Source organism: Mytilus edulis, chromosome 3 (assembly GCF_963676685.1).
Source record: "Mytilus edulis chromosome 3, xbMytEdul2.2, whole genome shotgun sequence".
NCBI lineage: Eukaryota > Metazoa > Mollusca > Bivalvia > Mytilida > Mytilidae > Mytilus > Mytilus edulis.
In genome coordinates this window covers 82,883,357-82,895,839 of record NC_092346.1, presented here as the reverse complement: position 1 = coordinate 82,895,839, position 12,483 = coordinate 82,883,357, and the positions used below count along the sequence as shown (strand labels likewise).

Here is a 12,483-nt window from a genome sequence, read left to right as displayed (position 1 = left end):
GGATTTTTATAGGGGGCTAGGATGAAAAATGTTGACCTGCATTTTTTGTTGTTGAAAATTTCTATCCTGCCTTTAAATTTTTCAATCTATTCTGTCCAGCCTATTTTTTTCGGTTTATCCAGACTTTTTTTTTACATATATTGTTATCCTGTGTTTTTATTTTAATCAAAACTCCTGTCCTATCTTTTTTCCAAATTTCATCCTTGAGGCCAGTCTGCACCGTTAGCCACTTAGTATGATGCCCCAGACTAGTAAATATTGATTCAGACCAGTGAAAATTTTATATAGTCTGATATGAACAAATTTTGATATTTAGTTTCCGAACTAGTACATGAAAAAGTTTTAGCGTAGACTGTGAGCCCCCCACATAAAAATCAAATGGTAGTGTTTTTTTACAATAATATGTCCCAGAAACAGGCGTATAAAAATAACATGTGTAGAAAAGATCTCTTCAGGGCCGTAGCCAGGAATTTCCAAGGGGGGGGGGGGGGGGGGGGGGGTATCGTTGGACTCATGAACTCGACTTTAACAGTCACAATTTGAACAAAACATTGACCTTAACAGTGCTTATTTGATTTGAAACCCCCCCCCCCCCCCCCCCCCTGGCTACTGGTATGCTCTCCAATGAAAAACTTTAATCCCAGATAATAATTAATGCCAGAAGAAATATAATGATCAGACTACTTTTTACATAATCAACACACAGAACTATAAGTCATATTTTATCAAATATTTACAAAAATATAAGATTAAACAAAGTTTCAGGTATTAAAAAAATGTCTCATGAATAATTAATGATAATCAGTAATAAAAATCCTACATGTTCATCAAATATGGAGAATCCTCAGGATTAAAAGTTACTGTGTGGGACAGCTCATATTCTACTTTTGGAAACATAGATCAATGAAGATATTTAATCAATCTCTTTAAAGGGTATTCTTGCATAAACAGTCTATGTAAGCTCATCATAACACTATTTATCACATAACATGCAATTGTCTGGGTGATTAAATGAGAAACAGGACTAGACTGGCAAAGGGATCATGTGTAATAACACCATTGATGTGCCTTCAAAACAGAGTACAACATTAATTTACTTGTCATTAACTTAACTTTGCTGGTCTGAGACGGACTATTGACCAATTAAAACTGCTCAACAACAAACAAGTAGCAACTTGTCACAAACTGAATAACCAAATGACATTTAGTGGTCAATATACGATCCTTATAATGTCTCAATTTTTTCAACTTAAATTTGAAATGTGAAACACTTTAAAACTCCAAAACACATGACTTATGATCTCTATATTGGTCTTAAGTGAAAAAGTAACACTAGGACTATTGAAATTATATTTTTCAGTGGATGACGTAGAGATGTCTAGAGGGCTGGACACGCGGCGAAGTGATTGGTGCTTTAGCGTATCAAAGGTGTGAGTTCAAATCCTGTTGGGAGACAAAAATGTGTCAGCATAAAATTCTTATCCTAATACTGTTGGTTTTATTAATTTTCAGACTTTCAGTATTTATTTAGCAATATGTTTGTATAATAATCAAAATTCATGATATACCTTAACAGCAATACAATGCATCTTTCCAAAGTTTGGATTATTAATGAAACTAAGTTTAAAAGCTAAGAAATAAACAAGGTACCAGAAATATGCAAAACATTATTGAATTCTGCCTAAATTGGATTATTGAATCAGGAATAGGATATTGAATTTTCATTTTAGAAAGGGGCATTACTCAAGAACAGTAAATGACTCGGTGCTCAAATTCCACATTTGTCCATGTGTTGTAGTTCTTAATGGCATTGTGTTAAAGAGTTTTATAAAATTCGGATGAAATAAACTTAGGCCAGAGTGCAGAAACAAAATAAGATCTTTGAATATCGTTTTTATAGTTAACAACATTTATTTTGTTTTTAATTAATAAATATACAACTCAGTATTATTGCTTTAGAGATTTATAAACTTATGGTTCTATGTTCATGTGTGCATCCTGTCAGTAATTTTCAAGTTATGTAAGAACTAATGTAACAACATTGTCAACAATGAAATCACTTTATCAGAATTAAATTAACACTGTAAAATCTGTATTAGCTGTAGGACATCAAATCTCACTGATATTATAATGATCATGAACATCCAAATACATGTACTGATTGTTTAATACTCTTTTTTCTCCATAAATATAATTATACCATTAGTTAGCAGTGTCACTGTCACTTGGATAGCCAAAATATCTATCACTCACATTTGGTGATTTTCATTGCATGCTAGACAAAACTTAGAAGGCAATTGGTCTCTGGTGGAGAGATGTATTCTCTTAGCAATCATACCACATCTTCTTATTTTAATATGAATATAAAATAAGTAACTATATTTATAAGTCTCTATTTATAAGTCTCCATTTCTGTCTATGACATTCATATTCTAAAAACAAGTCAAACTGAAGGGAATTGTACCAATTTGTTCTGTCAGTAATGAAAACGTTAAAATTAGACCTACAATCTGTTCATCTCCCAGGAGAGCGATAAAACAGTTCAAATTGTTGTTTCTAACCTTTATGAAGTCATAAATGTAGTGTCTGATTAAAGCATTGCAAATTAAAAGTTATCAATTAAGCATTAGGAATTAAAACCTATTGATTTCTAAATGAAATACAACACATTGACAATTCCAAATACAAAATAAGACACATTACTAAAGAAAACATTATGTCCCGTTCAATATTTATCAGATGGATGGGCCTGTGCATTCTTAATATTGTTTCATTAAAAAAGTTATTGCCCATCCTTTTAAATTCTGAAAAAAAGTCCTTGCCCATCTAAAAAAATCTATAAAAAAAAGTCCTTGCCCCTCTTAAACTCTAAGACAATCAACTAGAGGCTCTAAAGAGCCTGTGTCGCTCACCTTGGTGTATGTGAATATTAAAAAAAAGACATATGACATATGTTTGTAGATCTTACTTTACTAAACATTCTTGCTGCTTACAATTATCTCTATCTTTAATGAACTTGGCCCAGTAGTTTCAGTGAAAATGCTAGTGAAAATTTACAAATTTTATAAAAATTGTTAAAAATTGACTATTAAGGGCAATAACTACTTAGGGGGTCAATTGACCATTTTGGTCACGTTGACTTCTTTTTAGGTCTTACTGTACTGTACATTATTGCTGTTAACAGTTTATCTCTAACTATAATAATATTCAAAATAATAACAAACTAGAGGCTCTAAAGAGCCTGTGTCGCTCACCTTGGTCTATGTGGACACAGATGGATTCAAGACAAAATTGTGGTTTGGTGATGGTGATGTGTTTGTACATCTCACTTTACTGAACATTCTTGCTGCTTACAATTATCTCTATCTATAATGAACTTGGCCCAGTAGTTACAGTGGAAAATGTTAGTAAAATTTTACAAATTTTGTGAAAATTGTTAGAAAATTACTATATAAAGGGCAATAACTTTTTAGGGGGTCAATTGATCATTTTGGTCATGTTGACTTCTTTTCAGGTCTTACTTTGCTGTACACTATTGTTGTTTACAGTTTTTCCCTATCTATAATAATATTCAAGATAATAACCAAAAACAGCAAAATGTCCTTAAAATTACCAATTCAGGGGCAGCAACCCAACAAAGGGTTGTCCGATTCATCTGAAAATTTCAGGGCATAAAGATCTTGACCAGATAAACAATTTTACCCCATGTCAGATTTGCTCTAAATGCTTTGGTTTTTGAGTTATAACCCAAAAACTGCCTTTTACCCCTATGTTCTATTTTAGCCGTGGCAGCCATCTTGGTTGGTAGACTGAGTCACCGGACATATTTTTTTAACTACATACCCCAAAGATGATTGTGGCCAAGTTTGGATTTATTTGGCCCAGTAGTTTCAGAGAAGAAGATTTTTGTAAAAGATTACTAAGATTTACGAAACATGGTTAAAAATTGACTATAAAGGGCAATAACTCCTAAAGGGGTCAACTGACCATTTCGGTCATTTTCCCCCTTGTCAGATTTGCTCTTAATGCTTTGGTTTTTGAGTTATAACCCAAAAACTGCCTTTTACCCCTATGTTCTATTTTAGCTGTGGCGGCCATCTTGGTTGGTAGACCGAGTCACCGGACAAATTTTTTAAACTACATACCCCAAAGATGATTGTGGCCAAGTTTGGATTTATTTGGCCCAGTAGTTTCAGAGGAGAAGATTTTTCTAAAAGATTACTAAGATTTACGAAAAATGGTTAAAAATTGACTATAAAGAGCAATAACTCCTTAAGGGGTCAATTGAACATTTTGGTAATGTTGACTTATTTGTAGATCTTGCTTTGCTTAACATTATTGCTGTTTACAATTTATCTCTATCTATAATAATATTCAAGATAATAACCAAAAACAGCAAAATTTCCTTAAAATTACCAATTCAGGGGCAGCAACCTAACAACGGGTTGTCCGATTCATCTGAAATTTCAGTGCAGACAGATCTTCACCTAATAAACAATTTCTCTTCCTGTCAGATTTGCTCTAAATGCTTTGGTTTTTGAGTTATAAGCCAAAAACTGCATTTTACCCCTATGTTCTATTTTTAGCCATGGCGGCCATCTTGGTTGGATGGCAGGGTCACGCCACACATTTTTAAAACTACATACCCCAAAGATTATTGTGGCCAAGTTTGGATTAATTTGGCCCAGTAGTTTCAGAGGAGAAGATTTTTGTAAAGGATTACTAAGATTTACGAAAAATGGTTAAAAATTGACTATAAAGGGCAATGACTCCTAAAGGGGTCAACTGACCATTTCGGTCATGTTGACTTATTTGTAAATCTTACTTTGCTGAACATTATTGCTGTTTACAGTTTATCTCTATCTATAATATTCAAGGGGCAGCAACCCAACAACAGGTTGTCCGATTCATCTGAAAATTTCAAAGCAGATAGATCTTAACCTGATAAACAATTCTACCCCTTGTCAGATTTGCTCTAAGCTATTTATGCCAAAAACTGCATTTTACCCCTATGTTCTATTTTTAGCCATGGCGGCAATCTTGGTTGGATGGCCGGGTCACCGGACACATGTTTTAAACTAGATAACCCAATGATGATTGTAGCCAAGTTTGGTTTAATTTGGCTCTGTAGTTTCAGAGGAGAAGATTTTTGTAAAAGTTAACAACGACGGATGACGGACGACGGACACTTGACGCAAAGTGATGGGAAAAGCTCACTTGGCCCTTTGGGCCAGGTGAGCTAAAAATGATATAGCAGTAGAGTTTTATGAAAATGCAAGTTGATTTGAAAAAGTTATGAAAAAAATTAAAGATGACTATCTTGAAATAACCAAAAACTGAAAATTTAAGCTTTTTCTTAAACCTTTTTATTAAATCCATAAGAATGACAGCAACACACCAAACTACCAATCAACCTGGCGTTCTATAAGATCAATATATAAATGAAATAGCTGTAAAGTTTTATGAAAATCCATGTTGATTTGAAAATGTTATAAAAAAATTTAAAGATGACTATCTGGATTTAGCCTAAACTGAAAATTTGAGCTTTTTTTTTTTAACCTTTTTATTAAATCCATAAGAATGACAGCAATACACCAAACTACCAATCAACCTGGCATTCTGTAAGATCAATATATAAATGAAATAGCTGTAGAGTTTTATAAAAGTCCATGTTGATTTAAAAAAGTTATAAAAAAAATCAAAGATGACTATATAGATTCAGCCTAAACTTAAAATTTGAGTTTTTTTTTTCTTACCTATTAATCAAATCTATAAATTTAACAGCAATACACCTAACTACCAAGCAACCTGGCTTTCTATAAGATCAATATATAAATGAGATAGCTGTAGAGTTTTAGGAAAATCCAAGTTGATTTGAAAAAGTTAGAAAAAAATTTAAAGTGTAACTATCTGAATTTAGCCTTATCTAAAAATTTGAGCTTTTTTTTCTTACCTATTACTTAAATCCCTAAATTTTACCGCAATACACCAAACTATTAAACAATTTGGTATTCTATAAGGTCAAAATAATTTAAAAGATAGTCTGAACAAAAAATTCTAGCTTTTTATTCCTTAATTAAATCCTTAAAATTGACAGAAATGAGCCAAGCTACCAGTTTGTTGAGACATGTTTTGAGTGCCTGCAAAAGAAATATCTTACAAACCAATAAAATTGATAGATAAATTTTTCCTATAAAATATGGCCCATCCACTAAATATTTAAAAAAAAGTTCTTGCCCATCCAAATATTTCCACACAAAAAGTGCTTGCCCCGCCCCATTTTGCACCGGTCCATCCATCTGATAAATATTGAACAGTCCCATGTAGCAACACATAATATTTAATTGATTAACATGATAATTAACTTACTGTAAATTCAGAAATTATTGCAGGCATTTATTATTGCGATTTGACATAAATGCAATTTTAATTTTTACGATTTTAAGAAAGATCCTTAAATTCATATAAAATATTTCAAAATGTGAGTTTAAATTATTGCGATTACAATTCTGTCGCATTTTTAGCAATAATAAAATCCTCGCAATAATTTAATCCTCGCAATAATTTCTGAATTTACAGTAGTATGATCCTTTTTTCAACTTTAGGTATATTTTGCTTGGTCTATAAACATAAACTGTTTCCTCTGTTCTTAATGAAAAACTAAATGTCTCCAACTGAAGCCATGTTTTTTTTCTAATTTGGAGAGATAAATAACAGCATAATATACAATCAAGGATTTCATTACCACAAATAACAATATTCCTAAACTAGATTCTTTCACTGATACCAAAATTAAGTTTGGTAGTTTTACTGTATCTGAAGAAAACTTATAACAAACAGGAAAGCACAACCTATTTTTTACTAGTAAATTTATACATGATCCAAGTATCCTTTAAATAAACTTATTTTAAAAAGTTATCTACTTAACAATGTTCTTGCCTGTAAATGAATCATCAAATCACATTTTTATTGATAACAAGTATTCTGTGAGTATTCATGGCAATATATTAACATAGTCCCCTACCGTTTAAAAATTCATTGTATTTGAACAAAAGTCTAACTTGATCTATAACTTGTTATTGTGTAAACTATATTATCCATGTACATTTTGTAACAAACATTAAGTCATTATCTTCAAGCATGACGAAAAATGTGTTAAAAACTGATTATTTGTGTGAATTTTCTTTCAAGTCCAAGGACTACAAAATAACAAAATTTTATTTTTATCTGTAACTTGCCATGATAAAACTATATACCAACTTTCAAATCAAAATCTTCAAGCATGACGAAAAAAAGTGCAAAAAACTGATTATTTGATAGAATTTTTTAAGTTCAAGAACCATACATGTAGCTCTGCACAAAATCATCAGATCAGAACAAAATTTGATTCCTATCTGTAACTTGTCATGATAAAGCTATAAAACAATTACATGTATGATAATTTGTCAAATCAATATCTTCTAGCATGACAAATAAAAGTGTGGAAAACTGATTATTTGAGTGAATTTTCTAATTCAAAGGACCATACATGTAACTCTATAGGGACACAGATGATGCCTTCACTAGCATATAACATTATAAAGGGACATAACTCAAAAACTGTAAAAGTGACACTCCCAAAATTTGAACCTTAACTGAGTTAAGTGTTAATATACATGTCTATGCATTTCATTAAATTTAGTTGAGACAAACTTAACAGGAGCCTGTATATCAGTGGTAGTTGTTTGTCTATTTATATATTTGTTTTTCGTTTATTGTTTGTACATAAATAAGGCCGTTAGTTTTCTCGTTTGAATTGTTTTACATTGTCATTTCTGGGCCTTTTAAAGCCGACTATGCGGTATGGGCTTTGCTCATTGTTGAAGGCTGTACAGTAACCTGTTGAAGTTAATTTCTGTGTCATTTGGTCTCTTGTGGAGAGTTGTCTCATTGGCAATCATACCACATCTTCTTTTTTATACACACACACAAACAGATATATACATTTGTATATCAGTCAGGGGTGGTACTTAAACAAGTGATTTCAAAATCACTTCTTTGAGTGATTTCAAAATCACTTCTTTGAGTGATTTTGGCTGTGAAATATTTACAATTTGTGCACATACTTTTCAAAATCACTGAAACAAGTAATTTGAGAAGTTAAAATTTAATCACTTCAATAAGTGTTTATAACATTTTTTGGATATTTTTCCCACAAGCTTGATTTTTTTATTGGTAAAAAGACCAGAATTCCATTGAAAAAACAACTATGAATATGCAGAAATTGTCATTTGCTTGATAAGCCTGCCAGTTTTTACAGTTTATTTGAATATGCAAAAACTGGAATAATTTGTAGATCAGGACATAACCTTAAAATAAATCATTCTAATTCTAAAGAAAACCAATCAGGTCACCTAATATTGTTGACCTTTGTCTGATAGTAAGAGTAGTTAATGAATATTTGATTACAGAACAATTCCCAAGGGTGCTTTTAAAAGCCTTACTGCACTAACTTACTGTCCAAGCACACTGGTGAAATTGATATCCAAAGATAAAGGGATAATTGATTTATGTAGGAAAATTATAGAAAAGTTTGTGAAAATATGGAAAATCAATGAAATTAGCATTTGAAGATCAAAGAAAACACCAAAATCACTTAAATAGGTGATAACTGAATATAAAAAATCACTGAAATAGGTGATAATGAAATCACTTGTTTAAGTAGCACCCCTGACTGTATATGAAGAGTAATATTCATATTTATATTTTGCTTCTTTACATTTAAATGTTTATAAAGCTTTACTTTACATTTTCAATATACCAACTGATTCTCTGAAGGTATTGTCATGTTACGTGACTTTGGACGATAGAATTTCATGAGAGTGGTTGACATTTTCATGCTTTATGCTTCTATTTTGACCAACAAACTTAATATGGAGGATTGAAATTGACTAACAAGATGTAAAAGAAGCAATATAAACTATAACCCACATGATTAAATAAATATATTTGATTTATCATTATTTTTTAAAGCTCGAGGAAACAGTTTTTCCAGAATATTAAAAAAAATACCATTTTGAAAATTTGCTATTTCTTCGTTGTTATTATGTGTATTGATAAAAGTGAAAATGTCTTCACAATGCCTTTAAAATGAGGTAAAGTTTTCTTAGATCAGTTGATTTAAAAAATCACTTTCCGTACCTACAAGACAACACGTTCAGTCAGTATTTGTATAAAATTAAAAATAAGGTGCAAACGGACCCATGATCATACGTGTGGGTAAAAATGTGTCAGGTAAAAACGTGTCTTTGGAGCGACCAGACCCTTTACCTACTTGTAATAAGTAAACATCGACTATTTCATTTTTAAAAGAATGCGGAACTTCGACAAAACGACAAAAGTCACACTTCCTATTCAAGACCATTACCATTACATTTTTGTCATGTACGTAAATTAATTGTAAAACCTACGTCAATTTCAAATAGAATTCTGTAACTTTAAGCGTGGAAGGTGTACATATTCTAAAATAAACACTTTTTAAAAGTCTTCACTTTTATTTTCTTGTTTGATCAGTATGAGTAACCTCCCCTTTAGCAATTATACTTTTAAACCGATAACGGAATATCGATTCCGAATTATTTGTCTCCAATATGTATGTACGTATTTCCCTCCGTTTACGGAGCACCGTTCTAGAGCTGCGAGGATACAGTGGAACTAACGTATTTACAATAATATTTAAAAGGATAATCCCCACCCCAACACGATGGAGTGTTAGGACAATGGACAAAATCTGTAATTATGGTGGAGGTAGCCAAAGTACTTAGAGAGAACCATCTAGCTGCTTGCTGGGAAATGACAAACCATTTGAAGAGATATCAGCAGATTTATCTCCACAACAAAGTCTGCAACATCTTTTATCAAACGAATCCCCCAAAGAACCCATTCTAGTTTAAACTCTGGTATGGGTACCAAAGCATGATGTGTATGAAATTAACCCTTCTGATGTACTGATTTTTTAAGTAGTTTTAAGCTTGTACCTAACACTTTAACTAAAATGAATATGGCTCGTTTAATTTTCTTAAAATTTTGACAAAGTATTTACTTTGACCCTTTGACATAAATATAAAAATTTCAAAAAATTTGAACCAACAGTTTTTTCTGAAAAATTACACTGGTTATATAGCAGTTTGACAAACACTTATTTTGATCATTGAGAAGCTTAATATTCCCTTATGAACACTACATCATTTAAATGTTCTGCTGATTTTACAGAGTTATCTCCCTGTAGTGTTAGGTACCACCTTAAGACCAATATAGGGTTTGTTTGCGCCCAATATATTTTCCTACCCTACATGTTCGCAACTTGTAGGGGAACAGCACTCTTTTGAGCTATTAGTATTATTCTAATTTTTGACCAGTTGAATATGTGGATGATGCACCTTTGGCTTGTAATAAATAATCTTTATTAATAAAAATTGTTTGATAGAGTATTTTGGGATCATAAATAATTTGGTAAAATTTTGTTTCTGAACAATATGAACAATCTTACGAGACAGAAACATTTTTTTTCAATCCTTGCATTTTTCACTTCTGCTTCTTTTGAACAATAAGGAAGCAATTCAATTTGAGGTCAATAACTGAAATGCAAAGGTTGTATATAGCTTATATTTGGTTGAAATAGTGTCACTTAAAATTAGTCTCTGGATACTGCAATCCCCAAACATCCCTTTTGACAAACATTTTCCTGAGGATGGTCTTCATCAACAGATCAAACATTGACAAATACTATCATATAACACTGTTTCCTTTAATTCAATTATGAACTTTGTATCTCAGCTTATATACACATGGTCCTTTTGTAATATTTCAAGATAAAGTCCCAGATAGCCAGGTTACAATACTTGTGACTAGTGAATGTAGATTGTTCACAATGGAATTGCAATTACATGAATGGGAAGAATTTTGCTGGAAAAAAGGTCCCAAGTCAGGAAAAATGTGAAAAAATTCTTCATACAATTTCATAATAGCAAATGCAGTGAGTCTACTTATACATGTGTATAACCTTGCTTTAAAGGAAGTCTTAGGTATCCTAGTTACCTCTATCATACATGTTGATGAAAAATGACTTTCTTCAGTAGGACTGAAAAATTAAAATATCATTTTCATAATTTATGCACCAGCAGAACACACCTACCCTGTTGATGCCCATGACATGTTACCTCCATTTTGAGTATGCTATTTCCCTCAGATATCTCTCATGGTTGGACTATACTTTAAATGAATTTTTAAATTTTGAGCATTGGTTAACTAATTTAGCTTTTTATTTACTTAAACACTAGTACGAAAATGTAAATATATTTTTGTATCCATATTCTAGGTATGCATTTTTAGATAGTTACTTCAAAGCATACACATATATTTATTAACAATTTATCCACTGATCAAGATAAAAGAAGTATTAAGACAATTTCTCATATTTTTTTTTATCTTTATTTTTTATGCATATGAAAAATCTATTTATACAAAAACTAAATTGTCAGATAACAATTCGACAAAACAATTCACAACATGGAGAATAAAACTGTTCTGGAATGAACAAAACAAAAACATTTCTTTTCTTAAAAAGTGTATAAACATATCTTTTTTAAAATTTGCATAGATAATAAAATTTATAAATGTATGATATGTAAAATATATATGTTAATTGTAGAAAATTGGACGTATAACTTCGATCATGGTTGACATTAAAGATTAGGTGAAATAAAAAATTTAATTGTTAAAAATATTTGTTTATGTTTTATTACTGAACAAACAAAAATTTGCATTTAATGCATAGGACATATATTATTTATACCATTATCTGTCCATAAAAATATAATTAAATTATTAATTTCTTTCAACATGTCACTTTTCTATCGATAATCATAATGTTCCTAGAATTTTTTTAATAAAGGCTATTACAAAATTTATCATGGGAGGCACTTGCATTAAAAAAAGTATGGCGGTTTGGATTAACCTTAAAATATAGAAAGCATTGTAAGTAAAATGAATGTTTTATATTATGTGTGGTTTGGGTCTTGAAAGAGTGCCTCCCATGTCCCAAATGTTTAATTCTGGAACAGCCTTAAGCTTTATATAATGTGAGGGTATGTCATTATATTTGGAAAGGATTTATTAAAAAGATTTTTTTTAAAGAACTTGTTTATAGGAGAAATTCTTTGTCAAGGAATTCATGCCACATTTTTAATTCTGATTTCCAGAATCCTTGACATATTATGACAAGACAAGTTTAATCTCTCTATAGACATTCTATCAAAATACATGTATTTTAATTCTGTTTTGGAAGTTTATCAAAGATCAAATATACCTGAAGTCATGTAATATATTTTATCCTTCCTTTCACTTTTTTAGTAATATAAGAAAGCCTAATCCTAAAAATAATTCAAGACATATAATTTTGGTAAGTATGCTATAGAAACAAATGCAAGTTAATAGGATAGTTTT

At 30.9% G+C, this 12,483-nt stretch overlaps 1 protein-coding gene across 3 annotated transcripts in view; it reads right to left on the bottom strand.

Moving 5' to 3' along the window:
• Positions 1 to 9,580, bottom strand: part of LOC139514538 (probable Na(+)/H(+) antiporter nhx-9) — a 65,525-nt gene extending 55,945 nt beyond the window's left edge. For all 3 annotated transcript variants that reach the window (XM_071303902.1, XM_071303903.1, XM_071303904.1), the window contains exon 1: positions 9,450 to 9,580. The gene's annotated coding sequence lies outside the window, so the exon portion shown is untranslated. The remainder of the gene's footprint in view (positions 1 to 9,449) is intronic.
• Positions 9,581 to 12,483: the final 2,903 nt, after the last annotated feature.